This window comes from Ahaetulla prasina, chromosome 2 (assembly GCF_028640845.1).
Source record: "Ahaetulla prasina isolate Xishuangbanna chromosome 2, ASM2864084v1, whole genome shotgun sequence".
Lineage (NCBI taxonomy): Eukaryota > Metazoa > Chordata > Lepidosauria > Squamata > Colubridae > Ahaetulla > Ahaetulla prasina.
This window is the reverse complement of record NC_080540.1, coordinates 146,520,955-146,535,519: the sequence shown is the minus strand read 5'-3', so window position 1 is coordinate 146,535,519 and position 14,565 is coordinate 146,520,955. Positions and strand designations below refer to the sequence as shown.

The window sequence follows — 14,565 nt, the reverse complement described above, 5'->3', positions numbered from 1 at the left end:
CCTCCATTGGAGCATGGATCTAAGAATAACGATGTCAACGTTCTTCAAAAGGAATTCTACACAAAAATCAGGTCTCAAGAAGAACAATGCTCCGTCCAAAGTGCTTTTTACTTCTTGATGGCATTGCTTCACAGGAATGCTTTTTTTATAGCGATTAGGGTTAATATAAGAAAATACCAGTGAAAAAATAGTACAAAAAGCATCAGAGTATAGTGACACCTCCAACTGCAGCCTTTGTTTCTTCAAATTGGGTAATAGCAATCAACTAAAAAAGGTTTTGCAGACACAAAAATCATTGTGTGCCACAAGGAAGTGAAAGTCAAAGAGATGGGTTTTTAGCTCCTATCCTGATGGTATATTGGAGTAAGTGCTTGGGGAGCCCTTACCAGTTGTATTTTATGTTACAGAGAGTGTATTTTGGCCAAATGCACAGGATTTTTTAAAATTATAAATTCCCTCTAGCACTGGCCCCCCCAATCTTTTGGGCACCAGGCTCTATCTGGTTCCATGGAGAGAGGTTTTTCCGTGGACCAGATGAAATGTGATTTCATGTGCTGCCTGCATCACAGGGATGGAATTCCACTTGTTTGTGTGGTCCGGTTTCTAGCATGCTATGGTCCACGGACCAGAGGTTGGGGACTCCTGCCTTAAAGTCTTCTGTAGTTAGATGGTCTCCAAATCTAAACTGATTGAGAGATAAAATTAAATTTTTATAAACCAGATGAATCTGTATAACATAGGGGTTCCCAAGTTGCAGCTTCCCAACTGTTCCCGGGAGCTCGCGAAGTGAAAATTTAACCAACTTTCCACTCTTCCCATGTAAGATGGATCAAGTTTTGTAAAATATTGTGAACATCAATTGCTTATGAGCCCCTGGAGGATCCCAATACAAAGTTTGAGAAATCCCACCTTAATCTTGTTATTTCTGTTTCTGGTAATTTCATGTTAGCCAACTTTTAAGAAGCGTAACTTACAGACAACCAAGTCCACCGCCTCCATAATTTATATTACAATGTACACATTTCAGAAGCCAATTTTCCTTGGCAAAATCATTTACAAAAGTTTATTTTCAGGTTAAAAAAGTACAGCACATTTTCAACCGACAATATGAGTCACAGCATGAATTAATGCCGCTGCCTTCAGATGCAAACACTTTTCAATACTTTCAAGCCATGAAAACAGAACAGGAAAGAGAGAAGGGAAAGCACTCACAAAACCTTTCTCAAACTTTTAGGAAGGTGAAACTTTAGAAAAAGAGAAATATAATAATGCTGACTAACAAGTGACACCTCCCTCAAATGAGAAACAAACCATACATTCTTAACCAATTAATTAGGATTTAATATATAAAGTAGCATTGTGAAGCAACCAAGTCTGAAGATTTAGTAGGCATGCCCATGCAATTCTCTGTATTGTTTCCATCTTGTGGAACTGGCCAGTTTAGTTTACATCACTGTGATTTCCTGATATATCTCATTCAAATATTAACCAGGTCCAACCCTGCTAAGCTTTGAATCCAACTATATTGCCGAGGTATGTCTTATCTCCTGAGATGAAGTATCATCATAAATGGTGAGATAAAGTAATCATAAATACTGTATGAATAACTGTAAGCTATATATTTCTCCACCTTAGGCCACATGCCTAGTACTTTTCACTAGTTAGCAAACAGTCAAAAACAAGATGAACTGAATATGGAAAGTTTGGAAATGCTCTGTAGATTCTACGGAGGTATGTTTCATGTTCTAAACTTATAGTTTTGAAAAAATAAATATGATTATCGTAATAAAGATCCCAAACTGTTCTCTAATCTGCTGATCAAATCCATACCACTGCTTTAAGACTAACAAAAGTATAGGAAAAGAGAGGACCTAACTTTCAAAATGCAAAACTAACAATTATAACTGAACAAAAGACAAGTAAATTGAGATATAGCATACTTCTCTTATTTTATGCAGAGAAGGGATACCTTATCAGGGAGACGGGCAACATCTAAATTTAATACCTAAATAAGGTGTACCATGGTTGCATTCTCAGATTTTTATTTATTTTATGGAAAGTTAGTTTCCAAATGATGCCTTTATTGTTTGTCTGATCCAATTTGTCCTAGACATACTGTATATCCTGTAAAAAGTGAATTAAAAACAAATAACGAATAGGTTTTATTCTTAATTGTTCAATGAATTTTTAGGACTACTTTTTGTAGATATACTTTGTGCTGATTAGAATAGGTGGGGATTATTCTTCTTGTGAGTGCAAACCTGCAGCAAAGTCCCAACATCTCAGAAGATATCCATGTGAAATCTTAAAAACTCTAAAGCAGTGTTTCTCATCTTAGCCATTTTAAGATGCGTGGACTTCAACTCCCAGAATTCCTTAGCTAGCATTGGCTCAGGTTAAAAAGTGGCTGAGGAACAATGCTCTAAAGCCTTTGATGCAGATTTTATTATCTAATCAGGTTTGTTCTGTCTAGGCAGCAAACTGCCTGGACTACTTTAGATAACAAACGTGGAATCTTACCTTTAATGAAAAATAGTTCAAGGCAAAAAGAATTAAGATAATTAAGAGGGGCCAAGCCAACAATAAAGTATTATTTTGTTTTACTTATCAGGAAAGTTTTAAAAGGCTGCTTCCCTTACTTCCAATCTGAAATAGCACAGTTAAGGTATGACTCAGGCTTTTAGTACTTTGGTCTAACTTCAGTGATCTTAGCAAAGCTAGGCAACTTGCTTGCTTCATGATTAAAATGAACTTACTTCCTGCTGTGGAGTAATGCTTTCAGGTTTCCACAGGAGTAAATAATACTATAGAAGTTTTTTTAAAAAAACATGGAAGAAATTTAGCAACTCTGCTGAAACTACCAAGTCTGAATAAAATCAAAGCATAACACTTTTAAAAAATTGAAGGAGCCGCCTTCAGCAGGAGAGCCTTAATGACTCATGTGGACCAGGTCCTTATTATTTTTTTAAAGGTTCACAGTTAAAAGATTAAGATTGTATGTTTGGGTTTCTATTTCATATAGCATTTTGTTTACGCTTATTCGAGAAAGGCAACTGTATGAAGTACTGGACAGACATTATACACAAGATGGCTGTATTCTCAGAATTGTCTATTTAAATTAGAACCACACTAAAAACATAGATACGTTTTCTGACAGATGTTTCTCAGATGTTTGTTCTACACTTGGAAGTTTCAACAAACAAGGAATCATTTTTACAGCTTTCTTTCAACTTGGATACCATTTCATTATGTAACAAATTATTAATAGAAGAGAATATTTGTAGCTTAGGGTTCAATTGTGGCATTCTCAGAGTTCTCTGCGCTTGGTTGTTTTCTTGCAGATGTTTCATTACCAAACTAGGTGACATAATCTGTGATAATATGATGATATTATCTAGTTGGATAATGAAATGCCTGCAAGCAAACAGCCAAGTTCAGAGAGCACCAAGGATCCCACAACCAATTATCTATAGCAAATCATTTTGGATATATAACCTTCATTAGCATTAACTAACATGGCTAATGTCAAAAATGTATAGAAGATGTAGCATCAAACATGGAAGGCGACAAGTTACCTTTTCCTGATCAGCAGTCATATAAACTCTTCAGGCATGAATGGGGAGTTTCAAGCTATTTTCAAAAGAATTTTTTTTTTATTGCTGAATCCCTTCTATTTCTTTTGACCTTGAAAGGAGCTTATAAAAGCTTAAGAGTATCACACAGAGGTCAACTTAACAGAAGAATCAGTGACAAATGACATGGTTAGTTTCTAAGTCCTTTAGCGTACTTGAAACACTGTTGTTCGATTGTAAACAAGGCTTCTATATTTTTATATTTGAGGCAATAAACAAGGACTTGCCTGTCTGTCTCCTAAAGGAGCAATAAGATGACCACGTCAATATTTAGAACATGGCATACAAAATTGACATTTTCTCTCCGAAAGCTTCTTCTGCAAGACACATTTTGCAGTTCAATATTTTATGCTGGATCACTTCAGTCCCTGTTTCAAGATTATAGCTACAGTATTTCACAAGAAAGGAAGATGATTCATCCTCAAAAGGGAAAGTGGATAATACGCTTCTATGCAGACAAACCAGATGTAGGACTAAATTGCCAAGAAAGCCAGCTCAGTCCTAGGCTGCATCAACAGAACGATAGCATCAACTTCACGGGAAGGGATAGTACCTACTCCATACTGCACTAGTGAGGCCACGCTTGGAATACTGCATCTAGTTCTGGTTGCCACGATACCGAAAAAGATGCTGAGGCCCTAGAAAAAGTGCAGAGAAGAGCAACGAAGATGATAAAGGATCTGGAAGCTAAATTGTGTAAGAAATAGCTAAGGGAACTAGCCATACTTAGCCTATGAAAGGAAGGCTCATGGAGAAATGATACTTGAAGGACTGTCACAGATCAATTTATTCTCCATAGTAACTATGGTAGGATAAGAAGCAATGGGTAGAAGCTCATTAGAGGGAGAGCTAACCTGGAAATAAGAAGGGATTTCTGACAGTGGGAATGATTCATCAATGAAATAGCTTGCCTCCTGGAGTTCTATATAGCTATCCTGGGTCCTCCTAGGTCCTCCATTGCTGAAGGTTTTCAAGACAAGATTGGACATTCACTTGTCTGGAATGGTATAAGGGCTCCTGCCTTGGGCAATGGTTGGACTAGAACACCTCAAAGGTCCTTTCCAGCCCTATGAACTCATGGAGTTCCATAAAATTTTACTAAGTGAGGCTGAGACCACAGCTATGGAGCAGTATTTTCACAGATAGGGAATTTCAAGAACCAAACAAACACTGAAGAGATGATTAAAGATGTGAAAGTATGGTTAATTACACTGCCTCTCTCACTATGACCATTTGGTGTAAGTTCTATAGAACATGCAGTCCCAACACATCTGAAGGGAGTCAATGTAGACCCCAGAGAGGGAAGACCTCCGGATATACAAAGATTAGTACAGTGTCAATCATTCATGTGTTCACTAAGGCTGTCTTAAAACTTCCATGAGCTCCCAAGGGGCTCCATAATCTCCCGTAAGTCATTTGGTTTAGTAAGTACATACGAGTGTACGTTTGTTTCATCCAAAGGAAGAAACACTGCAAAGCTCACCCTTTGGGAAAAGGTGAATGCTTTCAAATATTATTCCCAGATTAATTTATATAATTAATATATAATTAATATTGATTTATACATCAAGAGAAATTCCAGTTTGCATATCTGGAAAATGATAATTCTAAATAATTATTTAGAATTCATTGGATTCCATTATGTGTGTACAAAAAATAATTGTCTAAGAAGCACTTTGCTGATGATGTAATGAGGATAATACTTCTTTAAAACGCATGTTTTTAGTATGTGCTATACCACAGGTGTCAAACTTGATCACATCACATGACATATCATGACTTATCATGATGTTTTTTGCCTTTGCAGAGCTGGGTGGGCATGGCCTGCGCGTGACGCATCTGGCCCGCAGGCCTGTGCTTTGACAGGAAAATGCTTTTAAAGGGTTCTGACTATCCCAGCTGAGTTGCCTGATTGCCAGAACCTTTTAAAAGCATTTTCTTAACAACCTCCTCAGCCGAAGCGGTTGTAGAAAAAATGCTTTTAAAAGGTTCTGACGATCCCCGCTGAGCCGCACGATCACCAGAGGCTTTTTTTAACTTTTAAAAGCATTTTTCAGCCAAAGAAAAAATGCTTTTAAAAGTTAAAAAAAAAACCTCTGATGATCGCGCAGCTCAGCTGGGCATGGGCGGGGGGGGGGGCAGGACAGGGATTTTTGCTACCAGTTCTCCGAACCACCCGCCGCCATCACTACCAGATCAGGTGATCCAGTCCGAACTGGAAGCATTTCACCCCTGCTTGGAGTGAATGGGATATCATAGGACAGGCTAGAGAAAGGGCTAGAAAGCCTGAGGGAGAGAAGGGGATAGAATAGGAGATGTTTCTGTGGGGCACGGCTGAGGGAGAGAAGGGAAGAGAATAGAGGAGGCTTCTGTGGGGCAAGCCTAAGGGAGAGAAGGGGAGAGGATAGGAGACGTTTCTGTGGGCAAGGCTCAGGGAGAGAAGGGGATAGGAGAGGATCTATGGGAGCAAGCTAAGGGAGAGAAGGGGAGAGGAGAGGCCAATCATAACTACTCATTAATTTTCAAACTGTCTATTTATCAAGCCCGATCACATAGTTTCGTAGCGGAGCACGGGTATTCAGCTAGTAATATATATAAATATGATTGTGCAACAAAAGCTAATTTTTTCAAAAGATAATTCTCTTGAACTATACAACTGGATAATATAAATGGATTTTTCATGTGCTTACTATGGCTAAAAGACTAATATTGTAACAACGGGAAGATTCACTCAATGGATTGAAGATCTGATTACACTTGCCACCAATGAGTGGATATGGACATAGGAGTGTGGACAAATTTAATGAAATACAGAATTCTTTTATACAAAATACATGAAACCCTCTTCTTATGACCACAATTGGGACCAAAATTTCTGTTGCTAAGCGAGGTGGTTGTTAAATCAGTTGTACCCAATTTTACGATATTTTTGTCATGAATTTTAAGCAAATCTGTACAGTTGTTAAGGGAATCAAGTAGTTGTTAAGCAAATCTGGCTTCCCCCACTGACTTTGCTTGTTAGAAACTGGCTGAGAATATCACAAATGGTAATCTTATGATACTGGGATGCTACAATCGTAACTATTTGTAACGTGCTGGCTGCCAAACATTTGAATTTTGATATGTGACAGTGGGGATGTTGCAACCACCGTGTGAGGATCTGTCACACAGTTCAGTATTGTTGACAAGTCATTAAAGAAATGGCTACAAATCAAGGACTGACTGTACAGTAGGCTAAAAAGAATGAGAATTATATAATTGTATTAAAAATACACACGCGCACACACTAATATTTACATTACATATACATTAAGTGTATATAGAATTGTAATTGTTAATTGCAATTACAATTGCAATTACAATTGTAATTGTGTTATTTTTTGTTTTTTCTGTTGTACTTTTTCACTAGAGCAATTTCTATGCATATATTTGTATGTATTCGCACTGCAATTAACATTGTTTTTCTTGATTTTTTTACAAAAAGCAATTAAAAATATTTTTTTAAAAAATGAAAAAAACAACACTCCAAACTGAGTAAGAATCAGAATCAAGAAGATTAATAAGAATCAACACTACTCCTTTCTCTACAAAAGGGGTTCCCAGCCCACAGTCCATGGAGTGGCACCAGACTGTGGCATTTCAGCAACCAGGGTGCATAAACAAGCGAAGCCTCATCCGTGGGATGCAGGCAGCATGCAAAACCACACCCCCTCCGTCCGTGGAAAAATCTTTCTCCGTGGAAACAGTGCCTGGTGCCCAAAAAGTTGGGGGCCGCTGCTCTACACTACTCACTATGGTTGGGAAAAGTCAGTTCCTGTGTCTTTTTTTTTTTTAATTGAAATTTTCTTCATTGCTTTTTAGAGCTGAAATTTCTGACTATATGTATTCCAGTTATACGACTGCATTTCCAGATATAGTTCTTAGGTGTAGTTCTTATATTGTGACAGCAACTGTAAAAGAAAGCATACCTAAAAAAGCCATGAAGTTCAATATTGTTTGATCCACTTTATAAAAATAAATCCAGATGCATGCAGCACTTCCTTGTATTTTTCTTTTCTTTTATCTGCTCTTTCTGTGAGTGAAGACTCAAATGAAATTGTTTGTATTCAAATTTTATACTAATGACTGGGCATGCGGAGAAAGGAAACTGGTAAGACCAGTTATATATCTGCTACATATCAGACAGAAACATTATCATTTTATTATCTGTTTCACTTTATCTAAAATCTTTAAAGTTCTCTTGAAGAGAAGAGGCACATCGAGTAACAAACAGGAACATACTCCATTTCAAATATTTCTTGCCCAAAACAAGAATCTAATCATTTACATGTCACATTCTGCGTGTGGCAACTAAGTTGAAAAGTTACATGAAGCTGCAGAAAATTTCATCCTCAGGATGTTATCAATAAAGTTAAAGAGCAGGAGACACAACAATAACACAATCAACAATAACAGTGTAATCAACTTGAGCCACTTGGTTCAGCAGATAGCTTAGTTAACATAACATAACAACAGAGTTGGAAGGGACCTTGGAGGCCTTCTAGTCCAACCCCCTGCCTAGGCAGGAACCCTACACCATCTCAGTCAGATGGTTATCCAAGGTCTTCAAGGTCTTTTCAGAAGCACATCAGTTTGAAAGCTACACAATTACAAAGTTAGTACTGAAGCAGAAACTGCTTCCAATCCATACAAATCTTGTCATCATAACTAGTGAAGTTCTATACCAGGGGTTTCCAACCTTGGCAACTTTAAGACTTGTGGACTTCAACTCCCAGAATTCTGGGAGCTTAGCTGGCTGAGGAATTCTGGGACTTGAAGTCCATAAATTTTAAAGTTGCTAAGGTTGGAGACCCCTGTTCTATACAATGGTTCATTTCAACTGCACAGCACAGGCATTCAGCAAGGCTGTGAATTTATCACCCCTTCAATCCTAAGCGATATCTATACTAATTATTACTATGTAAACAACAGGTTTAAGTACAATTTACATATCTTCCCACAGTTCAAGCACAAGCTGATTGATTTTAAGGCATACAGAAAAATGAGGGTCACAAAATCCTTAACACAGAACTATTCTGAAGTCAGTAAGAAACAAATGCAATATTTAAAAATGAATTAATAAATGCCACCGAATTGCAAGAAGCACTGTTGAAGCTATTTTTTTTAATCATTGTTTTTATGTAATATATTTTGTCCTTAGAACAGGATCAAAATATCTGAATTTTTTAATTCTTAAAAGGCAATTCTAACCTTACTGAAAACTGCAAAACAGGACCATTTCAAGGTCAGAACTTCTTTTTAGTAAAGTCAAATAGCTGTTTCAAAATTGTTATTTAATGAAGTAATTATTGAAGTGAATGGAAGATAAGAGTTAATATTCTGGTTCTGCCAAGTCAAAAATAAAAATTTAACGTGAAATTTAACTTTCCCCAACAATGAAAACTCAGCCTTTTGCAAGATAATTGTTGTGTGGAGGAAGAAAGGGAGGTTTGCATGGCTCTTCTCCCTATTACATTCCCAAATGATCATTAAAACCCCAAGAGCTCATTTCAGCAATGCAAATTTACCTGGAAACAAATCCATTACATTCTCTTCTCTTGAAAAGGAGGGGAGGATTTTGTTATCAATTAATCTAGGAGGAAGCAGGAGTATACATTTATATTTTCAGGCAAAGCAAGTAATACTTTTGACGCAAGCAAGCTAACCAGCACCCTGTAATCAAATTAATGGAAATCGTAATGCTTCTTTTTCAGCCATTAGTCCAGTCATACATCTAAACTCAGTTGATGGAAAGAAAAATCTATGTTCTCTATGCTGAACTGGTCTCACGGGGATCAAAGATACTGATGCGCATCATATTTTCATAACATATTGTTTAGCTCGGACAAAGCCAAAACACAGGATGTGCAACACCTGCAAACTGAAAGCAAGTCACTTTCATTCATACTACACTCACAGCTTTACACGAATATGCACCTGTTGCAGCTTTACTTTTGCTTTTTTATTCTACTCAGGTTATGATATTTGCCAAGAAATTAATCTTACTGTATTATTATGGAAAGGTGCCCTTCTAGAAATGCGTAGGCTTGAATGGTATCTGGAACAAAGATCACTCCTTTGTATTTTTGCTCCTAAACAAGCAGCTGATGCCCAAGAAGCATGACATAATCAGAAATGCTGGCTGTTCTTGCTATGTCGTAAGGCCTTACTTACTGCAGGGCTGGGCTGAGGAGAAAATCTGAACAGGGACAGCTTAGATGGCTTTACAGAGAGTGTTCTGGATGGATAAATGGATAGAAAAAGGAGTATGCAAAGGGATACAGAAAAGTCTGATCTATTGTTCTCCATCATGCATCTTAGGATACTGTTTGACCAAGAAAATTCTATTCTCATAGGAAAGTAACCTACTCACAAATGTCACTGCCTCGTATTCTCCTGTAAGTGTTCCCACTCCTGACAACAATACAATATTTTTTCCCAGTCATAATAACTAAAGGTTTGATCCAGGCTGGGTTCACACAAAATGCAAAGCTGAAATGTGATCAGTTAGTTTGCAGCTCAGTTTGCTATGTAAATCCAACCATAACTGGTTAGCTTAGTTCAGCTCAAAATGGGTCGATATGCTGAGCTTATACTTACCTTTATACAGTATATTGGACATTGTTGCAAAGAACAAATAATAGTGGAATCTTTTTGAGAACTCTAAAAGGGAGAAGGTTTTCTTCAACAAATTTAAATTTAATAAGCTAAGATATACACCTAAATTATGTCATTATTTATATTTGAAATGTCTTTCAAAGACATTTTCCTACACTTTATTTCCAATATTTATCGCAATAGTTCTACAAAGTACCATAAGTTGAGCCACAGAAACCTCCCTCTGAGTTTTCATGGCAGAGAGTGAACGTCAATCTACATTCTTCTAGTTGTAGTCCAAAGTCTTTAGTATGGACTACACAATATATTAGTCCATATAAGTCTTTACTATGACCCAATATATTTAGCCAAAAGACAAGCAGTTCTTACAAAACACAACAGAGGATGCTTTGTCTCATCAAAATAAACCAATTTGGCTTTAAAGTCTTTAAAGTTCTTGGAAAGATCTTCCAGTGACAGATTACAAGAATAATACCTGGAACCCAAAGCAGGTTCAACATAATTAGACAGAATTCACAAATCCTAAGCCATAAAATAGCTGTTTAGTTTTGGTTGTTGTATAACCAAAATTAAAGTTTATAAGTAATAGTTTTTGGACCACAAACTCTGTCGTGGTCTGTTCAATATATCATATTAAAATGAACCATGCTTTAAAACAGACATTCACAGATGTCCTTAGTTCATGGTGCCCTATTCATAATGCCCAGGCTAAAATTGTGAATTACTTTGAACTAGTAGTTTATACAGTGTCTGACAGATGTTGGAAATCATTGTGCTTTTCCTGAAAATCTAAAACATCTCACAGCTCTCATGTGAGTTTGCTGAGCTGTTCCAGGGCACCACAGTGGAGTTTGGGAACTGAGCCCTTAGACTAATGGGTGAATTCAACAACAGAGGTGAAGAATTCAAATAAATGAGCATTAATTTTAATTAACTTCCAGTTACTTCAATAAGCTTACTGTAAATGTAAACAACTTTGAATCCAGTATATACTATAGCTCTAAGCCACAATAAAATTTGATTTGTTTGGGGTTAATATACAGTAAAGAATTAGGAGAACTCAACATTTTGGTTTTTGTAAATCTAGCCACTTGTGTTATTCTAAACTATGGCTTGGTCTTAAAACAGATTCACAAAGTATATGTGTAATTTGCTTAGTTGAGATTCAGTTTCTTTTGCAAATTCAGACACTGGTTTACAAAAATGGATTATAGTTTATAGTTGGATAAATCCAGCAAGCTGTGATTCATTTAATAATCCATAATTGAACAAACCAGAGTTAGCATATTATGTGAACAAATCCTTAGTATTAAACTTTTCCCAAGAGACTTCAGCCACAATGAAAGGGAGTTCATATTCCAACAAAAACAATCCATATCGCATGTTTGTTTAGCAATGTATAATTACAAAAGTCTAATCTTATGCAGAGTAATGCATATTTAAATACACTGAAATAATTATTTTAAACATTCCTTAAATGCTTCACGAGAGAGACAGGTTGGTAGACTCGATAAGGCACCAGGCTAGAAACCAAGAGACTATGAATTCTCGTCCTGCCTTAGACATGAAGCCTGCTGGGTGACCTTGGGCCAATCACTCTCTCTCAGCCCTAAAAAACAGACAAGGGCAAATCAGACAAGGGCAAATCACTTCTGAAAAACCTTGCCAAGAAGCCTGCAGGGGCTTGTCCAGGCAGTCGCCAGGGTCAACACTGATCCTAAGACACAAAAATAAATAATTGCTTCAGGAAGCTCAGGTTACAAAGCTCCATGAAAGTTAACATTCAAGCAAAGGTTACAGTTAATTGTGCAAGTTTAAATCTGATTTCTACAACATTTCTTGTACAATAGAAAGTACCTAAACAGCAGACATAATAATGGAATTTGGGAAGTTGTTCAAGAGCATATTGTCTTACTGTTGTTGTGGAAATGTTAGTTTTGGTTTATTATTATTATTAACCAAATTTTGAAGATACAATGTTTCCTGATTGCTGTGCTCTTGTAAAAGAATTTCAAACTGAATTTACATCTGTAAGAAATCTATCATTACAAACGGCCTACTTGCTGTAAAAAGCATTCTGATAAATGCTAAAGCATTTAAATACTTTACCATTTAATAAATGCTAAAGCATTCAGATACATGTATATTCAAAGAATAATTTGGGGAAATAAATTTGCTCTTCTGGTTTTTCTTATGAACTTTAAACATCCAGAAAACAAAACACAAAAACAATAAGCAAATATCCAAGAAAAAAAATTCTTGCCTTTTAGCTATCTTTATCAGTTATCTTCTTCCACAACACTTCAAACTTGGTAGCATCTTCTTCTGACATCTTAAGATTTCAAAAGATCAAACCCTAAACTCATTTAGAAGTTACGCTATCCTTCAGATCTAACTCAACTTCAGCTGTCTGTATGGACATACCTATACAATTTTCTTGCCAACACTGTGGAAAGTATTTGCTACTGCTCTCTTCCTTTTTAAACAGCTTTGGGATTTCTTAGTGGTCTCCAATCTAGATCCATCACAGTCTTAACCTTTCCAAAATCAATCCGAGTCAGCTAAATACTATATCTTGTATGACATTTAAGCCAGAGCTGATCAGAAAACTTTCTAATGCTTGTAAAACCTGAACAGATCAGAATCTGACTCAAATTTCAAGAGCAGCGAGATTGGAGAATTGCCTTAAGATCTTCACAACCCCTTTCTGTGGTAGAGTTCACCTTCTGAACACCACTTTGGTTAAAAAAAACTCAGAACTACCTATCACTCAGTGGCAACCCATCCCAATTTAATACAGTGTACAAACTGTGCTCTTCTTGTAGCTGAAAGTCCCCAGACTGTTTGCCTGTAAATTTCAACTACAGCAGAGTCCAATGTAAAAATAAATTCCTCCCTTGAGAGTCTCACTATGAAAACCACTTTTCTTATCCCCAAAGAATGAGCCAGTCGGCAAGTCCCCTTCTTAGAAAAAAACAAATATTTATTTATTTTTTTATTTTATTTTATTTAATCACATTTTATACCGCCCTATCTCCCAAGGGACTCAGTGCGGTTTACAGCCTAATAAAAACATACATATAAATACAAAATAAAACACCAATTAAAAAACTTATTAAATAAGGCTGAATATTAAAAATTACAATAAGATAATAAAACCCCGTTAAAACCAAATTTAAAATTTGAAATTCTAGTCCAGTCCTGCGCAAATAAATAGATGTGTCTTAAGCTCGCGGCGAAAGGTTAGAAGGTCAGGAAGTTGGCGAAGTCCTGGGGGAAGTTCATTCCAGAGGGTGGGAGCCCCCACAGAAAAGGCCCTTCCCCTGGGTGTCGCCAGCTGGCACTGCCTGGCTGACGGCACCCTGAGGAGTCCCTCCCTGTGAGAGCGCACGGGTCGGTGGGAGGCAATCGGTGGCAGCAGACGGTCCCGTAAGTAACCCGGCCCTATGCCATGGAGCGCTTTAAAGATAATTACCAAAACCTTGAAGCGCACCCGAAAGGCCATGTGGCAATTGAGTCAAGTACAGTACCAATCTGTGCAGTACCAAGTCTTACAAAGCCATTCTCCTCCAACAACATCTTAATTTCTCATATTGAGAAATTAGTGTCACCCAAAATTTAAACTACTGCTATCCATTGTGTTCTAATAGATAGATGACATTCCCTTATTGGGGATTGGGGTGGTGGTGGCAGCAACTGAACACATCCTGGGGAGCACCAGATAAAGAAAACTGTTTTTCTAGATTTGTGAATTAGAGAAGATATAACCAGATTCCTAAAAGAGTACTCTAATAGCAATAACACTTATATACTGCTCCACAGTGCTTTACAGCCCTCTCTAAGTGGTTTACAGAGTCAGCATTTGGCCCCCAACAATCTGGGTCCTCCTTTTGCCGACCTCAGAATGACGGAAGACTGAGTCAAATTTGAGCAAGTTAGGATCAAACTTCTGGCTGTGGGCAGAACTAACAGGGCTCTTCTTTTACAAAGCTTTCCTAGAGAAACTCATGCTCCAATCTCTTCAGCCAAGACTCCTCTTCTGCTCTGTTTAAAGCAGGGGTCTCCAACCTTGTCAACTTTAAGACTTGTGGACTTCAATTCCCAGAATCCCTCAGCCAGCAAAGGTTGGAGACCCCTGGTTTAGAGAGCTCCATTTATGAAGGCATCTCTTTACTCAAACAATGCCCCCTCCAGCTGAAACCCAAATCCCAGATTTCCTTCTGTGAAAGGTGTCACAACTCCACCTTTCTTACATTGGCTACTTTCTAACATATGA

The 14,565-nt window shown here is 37.3% G+C and overlaps 1 protein-coding gene across 3 annotated transcripts in view; it reads right to left on the bottom strand.

Moving 5' to 3' along the window:
- TEX2 (testis expressed 2) overlaps nt 1–14,565 on the bottom strand; it is a 105,243-nt gene that overhangs the window by 89,409 nt on the left and 1,269 nt on the right. The window lies entirely within an intron of this gene.